The sequence below is a fragment of the Myotis daubentonii genome, chromosome 1 (assembly GCF_963259705.1).
Source record: "Myotis daubentonii chromosome 1, mMyoDau2.1, whole genome shotgun sequence".
Classification (NCBI taxonomy): Eukaryota; Metazoa; Chordata; class Mammalia; order Chiroptera; family Vespertilionidae; genus Myotis; species Myotis daubentonii.
Window position 1 is genome coordinate 123,196,387 of NC_081840.1, and position 22,483 is coordinate 123,218,869.

The following is a 22,483-nucleotide window of genomic DNA, read 5'->3' on the forward strand; positions in this document are numbered from 1 at the left end:
CATTAGAAATCTTTAAAAGATTATAATTCTTAGTTTCAAAGGAAATTCTAAAGTTAATTTTAAAAAGGACTTAGAATAACATTTTAAGTATCATGCAATATAATTCACTTTTGCCTTATTAAGAGATACACAGAAAATGGGCCTCAATTTGTTTTATTTTTATAGTTGAACTTGTTTTGTCACTTTTTGGAAGGGATATACAGGGGTGTGTGTTTTCTTGTTTGAGAGTCCTTGAGTTTGTTAGGATGATCTATCCATATGAGACTCAGACACTGTTAGACGTTTTTGCTGAGTGTTTCTATTGTCTTTCATTTTCCTCTGAATTATAGATTTTTTTAAGTTGTTAGCAATAACTCTCAAAGAGGTAGTTACAGCCATTTTACTTGTTTTTTCTTCAAAATGAAGCAACACTGATGTTGTCTGTATGCACTGTTAGTGATTGCTGACCCTGCAAGTTTAGCCGATAAATGTGAGTAATGGTGGATTGCCCACGTAGGTACAGCCTTTTAGGTTTTGTAAAAACCTCACACATGGGAGTGATATTGCCAATATAATCACAGAATCTTCTCATTATGGTGAGGACTGACCTGTAAATAAGCACTGGCTGATATTCTTGAAGGGTTATGAAAACAAAGGAGACAGTTTGCTTGATATGAAAAAACAAAAGCTCCTTAGGGATGTTCTCATGTAATTCTGTATAATTAAAGCTGGAAGAAATTGCTAAAGAAGAATTTAAGAAGAAATAAAAGTGGGGTTTGGGGGGAAAACAGATCATGGAAAAAATTGCACAAAAGACCAAAGTGAATTTAGAATCTTTTCTTCCAATATAGACTCGTCATATTCTCAATAAACCCTAAATGCTATGCAGCTCTTTCCAAAACACTCAGCAAAAAGGTCTGAGTGCTTCTTAACACAGATATTATGAAAAATAAAACTAGATTTGCTGCCTCAAAAATAGCACCTAATAATCAACCACTAAGCAAAGATGTAAATAGAGTAATTTTTTTTCTTTGATCTTTGTCTTTTGGCCAACTTTCCTTTTTCAGTATTTACTAGTGGCCTGGTGGATGCTCAATAGTTAGAGCATCAGACTGTGCACCAAAGTATCTCAGGTTTGATTCCTGGTGAAAGGCACATACCTGAGTTTTGAGTTCGCTCCCCAATCCTGGTTGGGGCACTTTTGGGAGGCAACCAATCAATATGTCTCTCTCACATATTCTCTCTCTCTCTCTCTCTCTCTCTCTCTCTCTCTCTCTCTCTCTCTCTCTCTCTCTCTCTCTCCTTCCCTCCCTCCTTCCTTTCCATTCCCTGAAAAAAATGGAAAAAAACATTCTCAGGTGAGGATTAACAAAAAAAGAGAGAGAGAATAGAAAAAAATGAACAAACCTTCATTAACATTATGGAAAAAATATGATTAAGTAAAGCAGACTACTACGCATATACAATACAGGGGCACATCAATAGTTCGAGCATCAGACTGTACACCAAAGTGTCTCAGGTTCGATTCCTGGCAAGTACAGGCTTTAATTTCATTATCACACTGCACCTGTGGAAACTCATGCATTACAGTTTTCCTAGTTATTATTTCTAGACTGTTGCTGAAAATATGCATTTGTATTACTTGCTCTAATGTACATTAGCAAAAGTTATATTTCACATAGCATATTTCTTATATAATACTATATTTCTTACATATACTTGTACATTTCACTTGACAGGAATAGGAAGGAAAAATTAAGGTACTTTATAAGAAAGACAAGAGGTGGTGAAGTTCATTGGGTTCCTTTGAATGATCAAACTTACAAGATGGCATAACTAGAGGCACAGATACTGAGGACAATGAGTGAGGGGAGCGAAGACAATGTATCCTACTTTTGAGCACCAAGTAGGGAGGAAGGGTCATTCCTACAGCCAATAGCAAGCCAACCTTTTTAAGTTATGTGTTCCCATTTTATCTAAGTAATATATTATAATTCTCAATCATATTTACATGCTTAGGTTTTTAAGATAAGCACTTATTAAATAAATAAATAAAAGAACTACCAAATAATAACTTATGAGGAAATTCAACCAATTGTGTCACAATTTCTATTTACAAGATAAGAGGTTAACACTCAGAAGAACTTTTCCCAGCCTGGTTTATAGCCTAACATAAGAGAAAGTGTGTGTGTGTGTGTGTGTGTGTGTGTGTGTGTGTGTGTGAAATTAATAGTATATAGTGGTTATTTCAGAGGAGAAAAGAATATATCTACAGCATCCAGGGACCAGATGCCCTATAAAATAGATCTACATTTCCTGGAAGATCTAAAAAGATTTTTTTTATAAGTATAACAATATAGTTCTGAAGACTGAGAATTATTATTTGACCAGAAATTCTCTGAAATCATTGCATAGATTTTACAATTTATAGTAATCCTGGCAAACATTTATCAACACCTGACAAATAGATTGGGTTGAGGGGAAGAGAGGTATACATTTTTTTAAGATACCTCCAAAAGTATAGCACAGAAATTGAAGAATAAGGATAATTTTGGGGTTTTCATTTTGAGACAGCTGACTAGTTTCTATGTGTCAGGCATTCAAAAATGTCTAGGAAGAGACAGGTAGATCTCTCACTAGGCCTGACTTAACTGTCATATGGTATGTAAGTCAAGAGGAAATTAGCCCAACCAGTGTGGCTCCATGGTTGAGTGTCCACCTATGAACCAGAAGGTCCAGGTTCAATTCCAGGTTAGGGCACATGCCTGGATTTCAGGCTTGATCCCAGGGGCATGCAGGAAGCGGCTAATCCAGTGTTGGCAAACATTTTGAGCTCAGCCTGTCAGCATTTTGAAAAACCCTAACTTAACTCTGGTGCCGTGTCATAGAGAAATTTTTTGATATTTGAAACCATAGTAAAACAAAGACTTATATTTTTGATATTTATTTTATATATTTAAATGCCATTTAACAGAGAAAAATCAACCAAAAAAATGAGTTTGCTTGTCACCTCTGACACGCATGTCATAGGTTTGCCATCACTGGGATAATCAATGATTCTCTCTCATCATTGATGTTTCCATCTCTTTCTTCCTCTCCCTTTCTCTCTCTGAAATAAATAAAAACATATTTAAAAAGAAGAGGAAATTAAATGTTAACAGTTTCCAAAAATAACAGGTGAAGCCATGCAAGCAAACGGGAAGCAGAAAACATCAGAGTTAATACATTGGGTTCCAAAGTCACATAGCTCCTGCTTCTTATGCTGACTCTACCTCTTAATAGAAATATCACCTGGGGAATTAACATCTTTAAGCCTCTAGATTTTCACCCCTAAATGTGAATATTAATTCTAGGCACCTCGTCCAAGTAGTCATAAAACTGAAATGGGTGAATGAATGTAAGGTGCTATACGAGACATATAAGTGCTCATTAAAATATCATAATGACTGCTAACTTCATTACTCAACTACCTACCATCTACTAAGAAATAAGAAAGGAAAAGGATGAAGCCTCAAGGCAAAATAGTTTAATGTTTTCCTACATCAATCATATCAATAAAAGAAACCATTCAGGACTGTTTAAAAAGAATAATCTGACAAAAAGTAGAAAAAATAGGGGAATATGTTGCTAGAAATTTACAAGGCAGTAACTGCTTACTGAGATATAAATAAAAATTTCAAAGGTAGGAAAAATGAATAAGGCTTTCATTGTGGCTCTGGAGAAAAGAGAAATTAAGAACCGATATGATAATAAAATATTGGGTAAACAAGATGTGTATAAAGATGAAAATGAATAATCATCACGTACAATAAATTCCCTATCTTTAGTTTATCATGTGTTTATTGTATATTAGTGATAATACACTCCTTAAAATATGCTTAGATTTTAATTTCTTTACCACGTTTATAGATTATATAGACTCTCTGGAATAGAAAGAACTACTTTACGATGTCCTATAAAAAGTGAGCATACATATTTATTATGTTGCACAAAGATAAAAAAATTGATTTTATTGGTTAATTTGCTACTTTAAGCATACTATAATTTCATGTTTTTATGGTTACTTTTAATTAGTATAAATCAATTTACGTGCACTTATAGACATCATTCTTGAAGTCCAAATGTAAATTATTTCTGTTTTCAGTGTAGCATATTAAAATAAATTTTAGGTAAAGGTGCTAGATAATTGAAATATAAATATCTTAATTCATTTCACAGGTCTTTAGTTTGTAATTTGGGACCCTCAAAATACATATGCTACAAATTTAAAGGACAAATTTGGTGTTCCATTCAAGGTTTTAAAATCATTTGAATAAGAAAGATTGTTTTATTTACTTTTAACAGATGTTGTCATTAGATTTTTTTTTTTTTATTGCATCATGGTAAGAACACAACGTGAAATCTGTACGATACAGTTTTGTTATGTATAGACACATGCTGTGCAGCAGATCTTGGAAGCTTATTCATCCTGCCTAAATGAAATTTTACACCTCATTCCCCCCGCCCCCCCAGGCCCTGATAACCATTCTATTCTTTGCTTCTATGAACATGACTATTTGAGATACATTATGTAAGTGAAATCACATAGTATTAGATATTCTGTGATTGTTTTATTTCACTTGGCATAATATCCTCAAGCAGAATCTCCCAATTTTTTAAAATTTTTTTTATTGATTTTATTGATTTCAGAGAGGAAGGAAGAGGAAGAGAGATAGAAACATCAATGATGAGAGAAAATCATTGATTAGCTGCCTTCTGCAGGCCCTACACTGAGGATGGAGCCCACAACCTGGGCATGTGCCCTGACTGGGAACCGAACCATGACCACCTGGTTCATAGGTCAATGTGCAACTACTGAGCTACACCGAATGGGCAGATTCTGCCAATTCTTATGTTGAATTTTATCATGAACTTTTAGCAAAGGTTTTGTTAATTTGTTTTTGTTTTCTTTATTTTTTTATTTGTCTTTTGCCTTCTATTTCAATATTAAATATATATGTATACACATATGTATATGCATATTATATGTATATGTGTATGTATAGAATAGAATATATATATACTAACATCTTAAAGGATGAAAAGGGCAAAATAATGTAAACTATATTTAGCTTTTACAGAAGTGAAAAGGTATGATTAGAGAGACTGTAAGAGAATACGATGGATTTGCATAAGAGGTAGACTGAAGGTTATAAGATTCCTAAGTGAGCTAAGTGGTACCATGATAAAAACAGAAGTTAGAGAGAAAGGGTGTATGTGGGTGACTTGGAATAATAGCTCTTATAATAATAGGATAATTTAAACAGTGATTTCTTAAAATATACATATATATCACTGGTGTAAAAATACCACACACTATGACTATAAAATGACACTATAATCTTGGGCATTTTCATATTTTAAAAAATCGGCTATTTAAAAAGTTAGCTTAAAATAGGGAAACGTTCACTAAAAATCTACCCTTGCTGAAATGGAAAGGCTTAAATAGAACAAATAAGGAAACATATTTCAATAAATAATACACAAGCCCAAAGTCAGGATAAAAATAAAAGGACGCATTTCTAGAGATGGTCTTCTTTTTGCTTTTTACATGATGGTGAAAGACTAAAGATTCTACCAGCTCAGAATTCTGCAAGTCCAGAAGAAAGAAGGGCAGGTCAGGAACGTCATGAGGACCCGGGCTCTTGCTAGTCTAGCACTGTGGTCCAGTGTTGAGCTTCCACCTGAGGCTGCTTCCGCCTGCAGCTGTAGCATGGCTTCCGGTGGCAGTGTTTCCTCGGTGCTGCCTGTTGCAAGCAAAGTGGCAAGAGCCTCTCTCAAATTGTAAAAAATACCCTCCCACCAGTTTTAAAAGCCCGACATAGGTCAGATGTTCACTCATAAGGTAGTAGTGGAATGTCATTCAGAAGTGTGCTTAGAGCCGGGTGTCTGAACCAGTTGCTAACAAGACAGGTGGGATTACTTTGACTGACTTAGATTAATCACAGCTAGGATGTGGAGTTTGGGCCAGTAGCCTAAGTGGCTAGGCAGTCAGGGAGAGACAAGGTGAATTTGAGGAAATCAATATAATGTCTACTCTTCCTATGCAGATGTAGCACAATAAACAACTAATACAAACTATTTGAATAGTTTAGAAATTAATCATTTTATGTATACTTTTCAAAATGTACAATATAGTTAAGTAGATGTACTATGTAGGCTTAAAATGGTTACAATAAATAGCATTTTTGCCTGATTTTAGCAAAAGATGTATTTCTCTGCCCTTTCTAGTCTATGTCAAACAAATCAAAGGACAGGTTCATAACTTGACATTTAATGATATGGTTGGCTAATTTCATTAAGCTCAATGGTCACTTAGACTAATGATATTTCAAATTCCAAGACAGAGAAGCACATATTCTAAAACCACCTCCCCTGGCCATCTTATTATGAACCTACTATTTGCCAGGCAATTAAGGCCAGTAAAGTGTATACGGTGTTTCTTCTGACAGACGAGGGACCTGAGGCTTAAAATGCCACATAATTTCTCCAAGTTGACTGAGTTAAGAGAAAAATGCAAGACCATAGTCAGTTCCCGTATCTTTCGATATATGCACTGTAACATGTCTACACTTGATCGATGCCTAACAAGATGCTAACAGTGGATGCTCTCTGCCTCAGTTTTGGGAGAGGTCACCAAAGCTGAGAACAGCACAAAGGTGACAAGTACCCCCATATTCCTCAGTGAAGAGCCATGGATGCCGGTCTTGTGATATTAGTGATCTCAACCAGCCCAGTGACTTTTGACTTATCATCCCCTTCTAGGGTAAGAGATTGGATGTGAACAAACGAGCAGAGAGACCTTCCTTTTTGAACGTTGTAGGAATGTTGTGGCATTTCCCCTCGGACATCTCATACAAGAGAGAAGGGATATGATTACCTCCCTCTCAAGGTAAGTGACAATCATGAGAGGAACTTTTCCTAGGAATTTACCTGTGTCACTTAAATGTTATAGAAGTTGAGACTGAAACTGGACTGAAGCTTGGAAAATTCTAAACGTAAGAAATATATTGGCTAGAGACATGCAAAGCAGAGAGGTTTATACTTCTAACAATGCTGAGTCAAAAGTACCTATTTCCAGCTGATTAGATGTGGAACCTTGATATCTATAAGACTGAGTTTAATTTACTTTATCCAAATATAGGAAATGTCTGGGGGTTAAAAAAGAGTTATGCATGACTAACCAGAGCAAATGCATTACCTCTGTAATTATGAGAGAAATCAATATCTTTGATTATCTTCCAAAATATCTCAAAAAGAAAGTTTAGCATATCCACCAATCTCAGAGAACACTAATATCAAGGAACATAAGAACCATGCAAGCCAAGTTGTTCCTTGTCTTCAACTCTCTTTCCTTTCCAAACTCTAGCCTCAGACTAGGAGCCACAAAACAGTGATTAGAGCAGGAGGGGAAAGAAAAGTGGGAAAAATGAGGAAAACTGAACACAATCCCCACTCTGCCTCACTGCAGTTTCTAGCCTGAAAGAAGACTGAGTTATAGGAAAGGAGAAAAATTAAATTAAAGTAAGGAATTGGAAAATTATATTCGACCGGCCATTTAATTTCTGAAATTACATTGTTATTGTAAGTAAAATATTCTTAAAATAAAAAACACATGTTATCTAGCAATAACTGAAGAAGTTGTGGGGCTTGCAGAGATTCATCTAAATAAAAGGATAACATAGCCCAGTGTGGGACATTAATAGTTCATTTGTGAATGCAGCCTGATGAGCAGTGGTTTTTCAAAGTACTGGTATCATATATGAAAATGCTAACAGTACTAGCAACCACCACCTTGTATTTGAATAAATACCTTCCTATGGTTATATATGTAGTAAGTGTACTTCTTTGTGCATTGATTAATGAAGCTAAAGAGTTAAAGTTTGAGGATTACAAACACTTGGATCCAAGCCTTGCTGCCTGCATGTTCTAGTTTTATAGTCTTTGATCCATTCACACTTAAGTGTTTACATTCTCAGTTTCTTCATGTCATGTATAAGTAAGATAAATATGCTTTCCTTTAACGTAGTTTTTCTAAATCACATGTGATTTTGTCTCCCAGAAGATATTTGGCACTACCAGGAGATATTTTTAGTTGTTACAACAGGAAGGTGTTACTGTCATCTAGCAGAAAAATGCCGGGGATGTTGCTAAACACACTGTCATGTACAGGAATCTCCCATAGCAGCTCATTACCTGGCCTCCAAATCAATACTGCTGAGGCTGAGAGATCTGCCTTTAAGCAATGCCCATCTATACATATAAAAGCCTAAGTGACCGGCCGACCAGTGATGCGCACTGACCACCGGGGAGAAGATGCTCAATGCAGGAGCTGCCGAGCTGCGGTGACTTGGCAACTGCGGCTCTCGGGTGATGCACCTGGAACCAGAGAGGAGGGAGCCCAGTTCCAGGGTGTGTCACCTGAGAACTGCCCTCTCACAATCCGAGACCCCTCAGGGGATGTCGGAGAGCTGGTTTCGACCCAATCTAGGCCAAGGGACCCCATCGGTGCATGAATCCGTGTACCGGGCTTCTAGTCCATTGGCTCCCCACTTCGGGTCAGGCTCCCCACCAGCCTCTAGCCCAGTGGTTCTCAACCTTCCTAATGTCGTGACCCTTTAATACAGTTCCTCATGTTGTAGTGATCCCCAATTTCATTGTTACAAATTGAACATAATTAAAGCATAGCGATTAATCACAAAAGCAATATGTAAATATATATGTGTTTTCCGATGGTCTTAGGCGACCCCTGTGAAAAGGTCATTTGACCCCCAAAGGGGTCGTGACCCACAGGTTGAGAACTGCTGCTCTAGCCCATTGCAGTGGTCATGGGTCTGGCCCTTACAGAAACTTTTCGACTCAATTAGCTAAATGATGAGATGTGCAGGACCTACTGGCTGCAGCCCCAACGTCTGGCGCCCATGCTGGCCCATCCGCTTAACATTGATTTCCAGTGGAGGCAGTGAATTTTCCTGCTACCACTCTCACCTGGGAAACCAGCCACAGCTTCCCTCCTTCTGGGCTGACAGTAGTGCCAGTGGGCAACCTTGGGGAGAGAAGGAGGTAAAGGAGGAGCTAAGGTTGGAAGAAGGAGGTTCCTGCCATCACAGGACTCCCCCTGGGTGGAAGGGCCCTGGGCAGGAGCCTGACATTGAATAGGGTCCTGCCCTAGGCTGACCAGATTTCAGGCTAAATAAATCCTGCTTGCTAAATAATTGCATTTTGCAGCTAAATGCCTACAAGTTGTCAGTTACCACCAAACTTAAGGTAAAGTGAAATGAAAGAAGCGAGACAGATACAGAGAGAAAGTGACATAATATTGGGAGAAGAGAGAAAGAAGCCCGATTCTGGGATGTGTTACCAGAGAACTGCCATCTCGCAATCTGGGAGCCCTCAGGGGATGTTGGAGAGCTGGTTTTGGCCCGATCCCCGAAGGCCAGGCCGAGGAACCCTAATCTATATATATAAAAGCCTAAGTGACTGTTGGACCGTTCAGTCGGTAGATATGACACACACTGACTATCAGGGGGCAGACGCTCAATGCACAGGCATGGACACATGGAAGAGACTGATGAATCTCAGAGGGAAGTGGGGAGGAAGGAAGGAGGGAAGAGTTTAATCAAAAATCTTATATGCATACTAGAGGCCTGGTGCATGGATTTGTGCACCGTGAAGTCCCTCAGTCTCAGGGATTGGGTCAAAAACAGCAACCCAACATCCCCCAAGAGGTCCTGGATTGCGGAAGGGCACAGGCCAGGCTGAGGGATCCCACCAAGGCACAAATCTGTGCACCGGGCCTCTAGTTAGAGTTATAAAATATGTAAAATGTCAATCTCAGGATTTGACACATAATGGACACTTTATGAAGGCTAATGAAACCCTTAGCATTACTCTGACTACAAGTATTGGGAAGTCCAACTTAACAAAGCTTAAAAGAATAAGAAAAATTATCAGTTGACAGAAGAGGAAGCTGTGGTGAGGAGGGGCCTCAGCAGAACCAGAGGCTCAGAGGTGTTATCACAGACTCAGATTCCTAACTCTCCTCAAGTGCACAGTGTTAGGTTCACTCTAAAGCTTGTCCCCCTCACCATGTACATGCCACTGAGATTCAAGTTACATGTTTGGGGGTTCACATCTAGTCAGAGAAAGAAAATACGGCTGTAAGAGTTCTTTCTCATTTTTTTAATATGGAACACGTCACAATCTGTGTGTCATCCTTGATCAGTGGCCATGCTAATCTTCTCTTTGTCATTCCCATTTTAGTATACATGCTGCCAAAGTGAGCACTATAGTTCTCTCTTAAATACAAAAATATTCTGTCCCAAATGTGCCCAGAAAATCTGTCCTCAACATGCATTGACTCATCTAAGCCTACTCTGAGCCATTCCAGTGGCTGAAATATATTTAGCTTAGGATAACCAAATAAAGAATAATGGAAAGTAGGTGTGGAGTGGGGAGTGGGGAGGACAGGCACAGTGTCCAGAATTTCTAATTATCACCATCCCATTCTTCATCCTTCTTTATTTATAAACATGGATATCTTAAAACACGAACTATAAGCTCAAGATACAGTATCAGAAAAGTGTAAGAAAATGCTCACTGATTTCTTGAGATTGTGTTTTTTCAGAGCAATAAATATAAAGTAAAAAAGGATATGGTTTAGGAAATAAATTAGATTTCCAACAATGTCTGAAAGAATGAGGGAGAATATAAACATTGGAAAGGTAATTTCATCAGAAGAAAGATTCCATTGAGAAGTATAACCGGAAGAAGAGAAATGAGAAAGAAAACAAAAGAGGAACATGGAAGAATTGTAAACGCTCTTGTTTATGAAGAACATAGTCTCCACCTGCAAATTAGGACCAAATGTGACATGATGTGAAGTCTTTTTGTTAAAGGAGGAGGTTAATAAAGACCAAAGAGGCAGGGCTGGAATTCTGATTCTTATGTTACAAACCTAATTTAAAACCCAAGATTAAGTCAATTAAACATTCCACATGGTTGGATCAGAATAGAATGTTCTAATGACTCAATTCAGAGGAAGGACATTACAAGAAAATATTTTAAATGTCAAAGCTCTGGTCTTAGATTTCCTCTTTGATTTTTAAGAAAACTATTTCAAAATGGTCATGAGGAGCCATTTATTTGGGCAAGCACTAGATTTAGAGATGTTTTCAATCTCACTTATTTTTCATTATTTTCCATTTTATTACATTCTTTAATATGAAATTTCCTTCATTTTGTGGATAAGCTGCTTATGACTATGAGGATCATGGAAGTCTGTCTACCTGTATCCTCCTAAATAATAAAAGTGCAATATGCAAATCAACTGAACAGTGTAACAACCAGTCACTATGACGTGCACTGACCACCAGAGGGCAGGTGCTCAATGCAGGAGCTGCCTCCTGATGGTCAATGCACTTCCACAGGGGGAGCGCTGTTGAGCCTGAAGATGGGCTCATGGCTGGCAAGTGCAGTGGCGGTGGTAAGGAACAAGGCTGCAGGCGGGTGGTAAGGAGCAAGGGGTCCTGGGCTATTAGAACCCCAGACTACAAGAGGTTTGTCTGACTGCCGGCTTAGGCCCGACCCCCCCAGGGATCAGGCCTAAGCTGGCTGGTGGACATCTCCCAAGGGGTCCTGGACTGAGAAAGTGTACAGGCTGGGGTGAGGGACTGCCCCCTCCCCTACCCCAGTGAAGGAATCTCATGCACCAAGCCTCTAGTACAGTATATATTTCCCTTTCAATATTTCATAAATTCCATTAATTGCCTATGTTTTGAAGTGTTTGAAGAATATAGCAGATAATGAAGTGAAATGTTATGGAAAATCATGATAACGTTTATCATATTTGACCAAAAATATTAAAATACCACTGACCTTTGCATGTTAGAAAATAACAAAAGTCTGTCCAATTAAATTCCTATTAGAGTAAAGCACCAACAATTCACTATGGCAACAAAAGACATTTCATCTTAAATGTTAACTAGAAATGGAATAGTTTAGAAATATTTAAGACTATTATTTAAGCAACCTTTTTTGTATGATAATTATGTGTCAAGTATGTTCTTAGCTTTGCAGGTAAAGAAACTGACAGGTTGATGTTGTCCTGGTAAAGCTGATGATTCAATGTAAATTCTCAATGAGAAGCATGACCAAATATGTGGACCACCAAGGACAAAGAGAAATAAGCACCTATGTACATACTATCTATAATAATGATAATCATGACTCTTAAGGCCCAATTCCATCCCATTCATTATCCCATCCACAGAGTAGCCATGTTCTTGAATCTTGTTTTCCATTCCTATTGGATCTTTAATTTTGCATGTTTATGCATTTAATTATAGTTCATGTTCAGTGCTACATAGTATTCCTGTGTATATACTTCAATTTATATATTTACTGTTCTGTCAGCGGCCATATATATTAATTCTGATATTTCACTATTGCAAGAAATTAGCCATGAATACTTATGTCTTCTTATTCACATTAAAAAGAGCTTCTCAGCAATTCTATTCCTACAGCTGAAAGTATTAGGCTATAAAGTGTGGACATTTCATATTTAAAAGGGAAAAAAGAGTAATGACAAATTGATTCACAAAGAGATTATACCACTTTACCTCTTACCAGCAGGCAAAATTACAAATTTTGTTCTATGCACTCTTATAAGTTGATTTATGTCTACTTTGGGCATTGCCAATTCAACAGATTAAAAACAATGTTATTGTTCCTTTTTAATTTGAATTTCCCTGAATACCAGTAATATTGAATGTAATTTGATAGTTTTATTAACCATTCTTATCTTCTCTAGTAGAAAATATTTATTTGTGCCTTCTGCTCATTTTACAGGGTAATTATGGAGATTTTAAGTTGTGTTTAGAAGATTTTTCACATATCCTTCATACTAATCCTTTGTCAGTTATACGTGTTACATATACCTTCAAGTTTGCATTAGTGAAGACAAGTTTATAATTTATTTTTGTACTTTATGGGATGTTTAGGTTGAAACAATCTTAATTTGCAGGAGTCAAACTTCTCAATAACTTTCTACATGCTTGCACATTTTCTCTTTATTGTTTATTGTTTGGTTCTATATTAATTGCTTAAATCTTTGTCATTATATCATAAAGATCAATTATTTCCTTCAAATATATGAAAATATTTGTTTTTGCACACAAATCTTTACTCCAACTGGAACTGCTTTGAGATTACTATAGTCAAAAATTTCAAATAGTTTCACAAAAGGATAATCAAGTGTTCCCAAAGCATTATTAATAACCCATCCTCTCCCCCATGGATCTGCAAATATAGCTCTATCTATATAGTTCTTATATTTATGTGGATTTGTTTGTAGATCTCTATTTTCTTTCTTTGGACTCTTTCTTGACAATCTCAGTGACAAGGCCATATTGTCTTAATTGCTAATGTTATATGACAGTTGTTATTTGATTTAGTCAAGATCTTAAATTGTTCATTTTTTAAATATGTCTTGGCTCTTCATCCTTTTGGTTCTATATTAATTTAATAAATGTCAGGTTTCACAGAAAAACTTATAATTTTATTTAGAATGACATTTAATTTACAGATCAATTTTATAAGAAGGTATCCAGAATAAAACTATTACAAAACATTTTTCTTGGAGAAAATTATAAACCTTGGATAAATTTTTAATCCCTTCTTGAAAGACATTAGATGATATAAAAAGGAGAAATATCCCTGATTGAGAGATACTAAGACTGCTTTGACAAATATTCTCTCAAGCTATCCTTCATGTTTCTCATTATATCCTGCATAATCCCCATATTTGGTTCCATGGCCTACTGTGTAGTTTCATTAGTTATTCCTTAATTTTACCAATTCTTTATTTTATTATCTCTAATTGATGTTAATTGGATGATACATTTCAACATTATTTTTCATTTTTTGAAGTTTCATTTGGTTATTTTCTTAATTTGTTTGGCCATCTTTCATAGTCTCCTCTCCCTAAAACTTATTTTGAATCACACACACACACACACACACACACACCACATACTAACAGATACATACAAACACACACAGAGATACATACACATACACACTCACACACATACTGGCTTTCCATTCTGAAATCCTTCTAAAACCTGAAAACACTGGAAGTCTGACTTTGTTTCCATACTTCAGCTTGGTCTTATTGTCTCATTATAGTGCCTTTTCCCATATATTTTTTAATTCTATGAGTCTTTATTAATAAAAACTTATTTGAATCCTGTATTTAAGGAGAGTTTCTTTAGAGAGAAGCTATGATTGCTTCTGCCAACTGTCTGTAAGCATTAAAAATCAGAAATAAATTTAAAAACAGTTTACACCTTACGATTGCTTGGAACCAAAACTACGATCACATTTAGGTCACAAATCTAATCCATATATCAGTTTGAGGTTTTGAATTCTCAGCAGACTACCTGTCTACTTCAATACTCCCCATAGCCCTGGTGCTAAATACGAAGCAGAAAAGTCTGCTTATTTTCCTGTCTGTGCGGAGCCATTGACTGAACATGTCACGCTCCAAGACATTGGCTTTAAAGAGGCATCCCCCGCGAGTCACCCAGCATTGCATGTATGGTGGCTTTGTCGCCTTTCTCCTTTAATTATGCACTCATCCGAAAAATGGAACCTCAAAATAATGCCAAAAGCAAATAACGAGTTTATAAAGTGCTTATCTCTCTCTATGTTGCTATTTTCAGTTTTTGTTTTTGCATTATTTTCCTGTGAGGTGTGTGTGTGTACATGTGTATGTGTGTGAGAGATTTAGGACTTTTTGTTTAAATTAAAATATTTGTTCAGGATATCTGTTCTTTCTTTCTGACATAGAAAAACTCATCATCAAAATTTAAATATACATTTCCAAATTGTTATTTTTTAGTGATTTTCATAATGAAGAGTCATTGAATTATATATCATTAGATAAATGTAAAAGTCAAATAAAAGTGAGCTTTATGTTATACTTGTTTCTTGATAGTTATAACGAAGTGAACTACTGTTACTTTCATAAAACAGGGTCTTATGTTGTTATTCTAAGCCCATTTGCACTAATAGGAAACTCTCTATTGAGTACATATTTGACAAAATATAAGCACATTAGTTATTTCAAAAAAGATTCCAAAAATTTATACTAAACTAGAGGCCCAGTGCATGAAATTTGTGCACTGGGGTGGGGGGGGGGGGCAGTCCCTCAGCCCAGCCTGCCCCTCTCACAGTCCTGGAGCCCTCAGGGGATGTCCTACTGATGGCTTAGGCCTGCTCCCCATGGGGAGCCAGCGGGCCTAAGCCGCAGTATGGCCTCCCTTTGTGGGAGGCAACCAGGCTGATCAGGGTAAGGTGCCACCCCCATCACCCCCGCTGCTGCTGCCACTGCTGGCCACCACACCTGCCATGGTGTTTTCATCAACACAGACTCCAGTCCCTTCACCCCAAAAAATGACAACTTTCTTTAGGCATTTTCAAGATGTGTCTTTCATAGGATATGACATTTCTTTCTTTCTTTTTTTTAATCCTCACATGAGGATATTTTCCCATTGACTTTTAGAGAGCATGGAAGAGAGAGGGAAAGACAGAGAGAAACATCAATGTGAGAGGCACACTTTGATAAGTTGTCTTCTGCATGAGCCCTGACCTGGGCCCCTGCCAGGGAGGAGCCTGAAACCTAGGTACATGCCCTTGATCAGAATCAACCCAGCCCCCCTGCGGGTTTGTGTCTCCGCTCTGGCCCCAGCAGCCCAGCACCACAGCCACGGGGATGGGGCTGGAGGCCGGCCCCCCTGCGTGTTGTACTCGCTGGCGCCAGGGCCGGGTGCGGGCCGCCCTGTCTGTTGTTCTCTTAGGCTCTGGGCCCACGCCAGGCACCTCCTCCTGAGCTGGTCGTGACCATTAGGACATCCTGGCCTAATTTGCATATTCTCTCTCTCTCTCTCTCTCTCTCTCTCTCTCTCTCTCTCTCTCTATTTCTAAGACTTGCTCTGATATAATATTCATAATCCATGATTCAGGAATATGCCATTAATGAATTGCATTAATTTGAGGCTCTTTCAGAAAGTTTCTAAAATTCTTGATTAGTATCTACAATTATTTCATACATTAATGTTGACACTAATGTCCTATATTGATACTTTAATGTAGTTTCAAATTGGAGCACAGAGATTACTCATCTAATGTATTTATATCATTGCTTTAAAAATGTCCTGCCAAAACAACAACTATGTATTCTATTATGATATTTGAGCTTTGAATGGATAATAACTTATATGTAAAATTTCAGTTAATCATCTCAGAGGGAGAAATTAGAACTCAGATCCTGGCATTCAATATTATGGTTTATTCATTTTGCCTCACTTTTCAAAATATTTACATATTTGTATTGATTTCAGAGAGGAAGGAGAGGAAGAGAGAGCTAGAAACATCAATGATGAGAGATAATCATTGATCAGCTGCCTCCTGCAAGCCCTAACAGGGGATTGAACCCACAAATCGAGCATGTGCCCTAACAGGAATTGAAGTATGACCTCCTGGTTCATAGGTCTATGCTCAACCACTGAGAAATACCAGCTGGGCTCACTTTTTTGGTTTTTTTGGTTATTGTTTGTTTCTTCAGGTATGCTTACAGGTAGTGATAAAGTCACTTATTAGGTTAGAATACATTACATGTTCATTTATATCTTTAGATTGGGATAAATTTTACATTTTTATATGTAGGAAAATTTTTAGACAAATCTGCTTAATATTTCTAATTTAAAGCTAAAATGTTTTTCTTCTCGTTTAAGTTTCCAATTATGAATTTTGTGCATATATATTTCCAACATGATAATTAAATTCCAAACAAGTATACAGTAAAGAAAGATGGATAGCCAATAGTGACATTTTTCACATACAGAAAGAAATTCAATACCATAGTTAATGCTACAAAATGACTGGTAGGTGATATCTTTAATAAGAATAAAACACTTCTTTTACACATTTAAAAAACTATGTAAAGGAAAATATGAGAAGTAGAATTAAGAAACAGCAAATTCAATATGTGAATTATTTTCCTATCAGTACATATATAAACCATGTAAAGAATAAAAAGCGATCTCAAGTTCTAGTTCTCAGAAACCCAGTGGGATTCCAGGTCTGCGTCTAAAATTATACCTGAGGAATCTGGATCATCTAATTTAACCGGTTAGAAAGAAAAACTATTGAGTTCTAATCAAAAGGATTTCAGAAGCATGGTAACTAAAGGAGCTTTAGTAGCCAAGTTTGGGGTAACAAACATAGTGGTACTCAATGAGCAATCAATTTAATAAAAATCATATTGATTTAGGTTCTGAGCTTGCCAGTAAATTGAAATATTTTGAAATATCTAAATAAATGAAAAGATTCAAGCGTCTATTCTGCTTTTCCTCTACATGAACTACAGGGGTGGGCAAAAGCAGGTTTACAGTTGTAGATACACAAAACAGAGTTTATCCTCATATTATTATTTATTAATTATTGCATTATTTATTTGTATTACAATTGCACACCTAATTGTGCCCACTCCTATGTAACTAAATGTAACCAAGTAAGTATACTTGGACTAACTATGTAACTAAATGTAACAAATGTAAATGTATACTTACTCTAGAGCAGGGGTGGGCAAACTTTTTGACTCGAGGGCCACAATGGGTTCTTAAACTGGACCGGAAAGCCGGAACAAAAGCATGGATGGAGTGTTTGTGTGAACTAATATAAATTCAAAGTAAACATCATTACATAAAAGGGTACGGTCTTTTTCTTCTTTAGTTTTATTCATTTCAAACGGGCCATAGTTTGCCCACGGCTGCTCTAGAGAGTAAGTTTTACTTCCTAGAAGATTTTCAGCTAATCCATATATATAAGCCTAAGTGACCAAATGACTGAACAACCGGTCGACTGGTCGCTGACATGAACTGACCATCAGGGGCAGACGCTCAATGCAGGAGCTGCCCCCTGGTGGTCAGTGAGCTCTTATAGCCAACCACCAGTGGCCACTCCTCCCGGCCAACCTCCCATGGCCCTGATTGGTTGCCAGGCCAAGGGACCCCATCCGTGCACAAATTCGTGCACCAGGCCTCTAGTAGGTAAATGGTAAACCTCAAATATCACAACTACGTAAACCTTAATGAGATAATGAATCTCAATGATGATCAACAAATCACTGACAGTGGTTCTCAACTTGTGGGTCATGACCCCTGAAAATACATCCTGCATATCAGATATTTACATTACAATTCATAACAGCAGAAAAATTACAGTTATGAAGTAGCAACGAAAATAATTTTATGGTTGGGGGTCACCACAACATGAGAAACTGTATTAAAGGGTCGCAGCATTAAGAAAGTTGAGAACCACTGGAATAGAAGATCTTGGTTAGAAAACACCAAACATAAAAGAACTTTATAAAGAAAATATGGAAATTTGAATACTAATTAGATTTTTATTATATAAAAAAACTAATGCTATATAAAGAACTATAAAGAAACTAATGCTATTTTTAGTAGTGATAATAGTAATTGATTTATTAAAAGTTTATTAAAACTTTTAACAAAACAAACTTTATGGATCAAATAATTGATGTTGAGGTTTGTTTTTAAATAAGTGAGGTAGTAGAAAGAGATTAGGCAAATAAATGAAATAAAATTAGCCATTTTGGTGATAATTAATAATAGTGGGTAATGTCTGCTTAGGGGGGGTTCTCAATCTGTGGGTCACCAGCCTGTAGGTTGCAACCCCTTTGGGGGTCAAACGACCCTTTCACAGGGGTCGCCTAAGACCATCGGAAAACACATATATAATTACATATTGTTTTTGTGATTAATCACTGTGCTTTAATTATGTTCAATTTGTAACAATGAAAATACATCCTGCATATCAGATATTTACATTACAATTCATAACAGTAGCAAAATTACAGTTATGAAGAAGCAACGAAAATAATTTTATTGTTGGGGGTCACCACAACATGAGGAACTGTATTAAAGGGTCGCGGCATTAAGAAAGCTGAGAACCACTGGCTTATGGGTTTATTATATTGTTACTTCTACTTTGTAAAATGTTTATTTGAAGTTTCCTGTAATAAAGATAACATTACAACATAATTCAATATGATACCTATTAGGGTTCTTTATTCCTGAAATGACAACTTTATTAAAAATGAAAAACAAGAACAAATATGTCAAAACGAATTTCGTGCACTAGGGTGGGGGGTGTCCCTCAGCCCAGCCTGCACCGTCTCCAATCTGGGACATCCCTCCCACAATCCAGGACTGCTGGCTCACAACCGCTTGCCTGCCTGCCAGCTTGATCAACCCCTAACCAGTACCCTGCCAGCCTGATCACCCCTAACCACTCTCCTGCCAGCCCGATCACCCTCAACTGCCCTCCCCTGCCAGCCTGGTTGCCCCTAACTGCCCTGCCCTACTGACCTGGTCACCCGCAACTACCCTCCCCTGACAGCCATCTTGTGGCCACATGGGGCGGCCATCTTTGACCACATGGGGGTGGCCATCTTGTGTGTTGGAGTGATGGTCAATTTGCATACTGGTCATGACTAATTAGCATATAAGGGCTAATTAGCATATCCCTCTCATTATAAAGGATTGGTTTTGATAATTGGTTAACTCTATAATTTGTTTTAATTTTATATATTTCATATTATTTCTTGCTCAAAACAGTTAACCCATGGTATATTTAAATATCAGCAGGTGCTTAGTTTTTTAATACCCATAAATTGGTTGAAGAGCCACCCAATTAGTCATTCAAAAGCCAGCAAAACTTTTCTGAAGGACAGTTATATTTTGCGTTTTGTGGCAATAAAATCTCTGTCACAACTACTCAACCCTTCTAAAATAGCACAAAAGCAGTCATAGATGACATGCAGATGGTCATCTAATCTAATAAAAGAGAAACATGCAAATTGATCATAACTTTGTTATGCCCCAAGCCACGCCCACCAGTCAATCAGAGCAACTATATGCAAATTAACCCAACCAAGATGGCGGCCGGCAGCCACGGAGCTAGAGCAAGCAGGAGCTTGGTTGCCCTGGTAATGGAGGAAACCAAGCTTCCCGCTTGCCGTGGCTGGCTGTGGCCTCCGTTCAAGGCAAGAAAGTTTCAATTATAGAAGATAAATAAATCCCAGATACCTGCTTCCAGCCAGCCTCCACTGGGAGCTTGGGTGGCTGGGGGGGCGTGGCCAGCCTGCAAACAGCCATCAGCCCCTCACCCAGGCTGACCAGGCACCCAAGCGGGACCCTCACCCTGATCTGGGACACCCTTCAGGGCAAACCAGCCGGCCCCCACCCGTGCACCAGGCCTCTATCCTATATAATTAAAGGGTAATAGGCAAACTGACCCTAACAGCAGAAAGACTGGGAATGACTGGTCACTATGACACACACTGACCACCAGCGGGCAGATGCTCAATGCAGGAGCTGCCCCCTGGTGGTCAGTGCGCTCCCACATGGGGGAGCTCTGCTCAGCCACAAGCAAAGCTGATGGCTGCCAGCACAGCAGTGGTGGTGGGAGCCTCTCCCACCTCCTCAACAGCGCTAAGGATGTCCGACTGCAGCTTAGGCCTGGTCCCCACTGGCAAGTAAACATCCCCCGAGGGCTTCCGGGCTGCCAGGGGGATGTCTGATTGCCAGCATAGGCCTGTTCCCCTGGGGAGCGGGCCTAAGCCAGCAGGTGGACATGCCCCAAGTGGTCCCAGACTGCGAGAGGGCACAGGCTCAGCTGAGGGACCCTCCCGAGTAGACAAATTTTTGTGCACCAGGCCTCTAGTGTTTCAATAAACGTGGTTTACAAAAACAAGGAGTAAGCTGGGTTTGGCCCATGCAGTTCAGTTTGCCCAAAACTAAAAATTATTACTGCACATCAGTAAATAGTGCTAACAAAAGAATAGGAAATAAATAAGTCCAGGAATTGATGTCACTATGTATAAAAATAGAATGGCTGGGATGGTATTTTAATTCAGTAAGAAAGAGATAACAAATGTCATTGTTTAAAACAATAATGGTAACATATCTAATATCCATCAAGAAAAAAAATAATTAGAGCCATAACCCTATTATTTACAAAAGTATGTACAGATTGGTTAAATTTAAATATGCAGACTAAAGCAATAATAAACTTAGAAAACCTTCATATAATCATGTGTATTCAATTATTTGGGGAGAGTTCCTACTCAACACAGATAGCTTAGAGGAAAAGGACACCTTTGGCTATATAAAAATTAAAACTTTTATGCAGTAAAATATTTCATAAACAAAGTTAATAAGACACATGATATACTTGACTAATATTTGCAAGGTAGCAAGAAGTACATACAATTTAATCAAGAAGACAATCCAATGGAAATATAGGAAAGGATATGGATGGCAGTGAGCGCTGAGGTGTCCTAACATATATTCTTTCCTTCTTTGTTAGTAACAGAGACCTGCTTTTAAGCCAGCCATTCTGCCAAAAATTTAAAATAGCACATTTATCAAATTCTACTGTTACTATGTGCAGCAGTATCTACCTACTAGCCAGTGTCATATAGACAGGAAATAACAAATATGTGCATTTGAGGATGATTTATTTTAAAGGGAGGGAACAGTTAACTCTTTTTCTTCCTTCTTCCAAGTGCCTGGAAATTAATGCATGAAATTCAAGCCTGTGCTAGTGCCCTGAGTAGAATACACTAGCATGGCAGAGCACACAGTGGTCCCAGAACCCAGGTTATAGCAGAAAGCCACTAATACTTGCACTGCCTACTGCTATATCTCTTTTATAACCAATATAATCAACCTTCTATATGGTTAGATGTACTATTATTTTGAATATTTTATTTAATGCAGCTGAATATAGCTCTAATCAACAATAAGAAAACAATTCACATAAAACAAAATGAACAGCCAATAAATACATGAAAAGTTGCTCAAACTCAAAATAACAGTGAGATTTTAGATGATATGAACCAGATTGATAAAATTTTGAGCAATTGATAATAACAGCAGTTGACTTAGGTATGAGGGGATACTCACACATTGCCAGAGGATTGTGAATTTTGATAGCCTTTTTAGAAACCAAATAGATAACATTAACAGAAACTTTGACCCAAAAAGTTCTTCCTGGGAAGCTATCCCATTCAAAAAAAATTAATAATTTAAAGATTTAAGGGTAAAGTACAGGTTCTCTGTCAAAGTATGGTTGTAGTGGTAAAAATCAGTAGAAACAATGTAAATGATATTGATGAATATAAGGAATAAATTATTACCAGAGTTATTGTAAAAGAATTTAAGAAATAAATTGGAGGTACACTAGTTGACATGACAAGAATCCTATAAGGTATGTTTAAATAATGAATTATAGACCATAGCTCAGGCTTATAAGTTAACAGTGATAACATATATGTATTTAATTTACAGAGTTTTGGTATGTTTGATAGATA

The 22,483-nt window shown here is 37.5% G+C and overlaps 1 protein-coding gene and 1 non-coding gene across 3 annotated transcripts in view; both read right to left on the reverse strand.

The window, feature by feature from the left end:
• LRFN5 (leucine rich repeat and fibronectin type III domain containing 5) overlaps nt 1–22,483 on the reverse strand; it is a 308,108-nt gene that overhangs the window by 166,733 nt on the left and 118,892 nt on the right. The gene's annotated exons all lie outside the window — the stretch shown is intronic.
• On the reverse strand, nt 10,200–10,305 carry LOC132224061 (U6 spliceosomal RNA). The gene has a single exon (XR_009450586.1). It is a non-coding gene; the product is annotated as a U6 spliceosomal RNA (small nuclear RNA).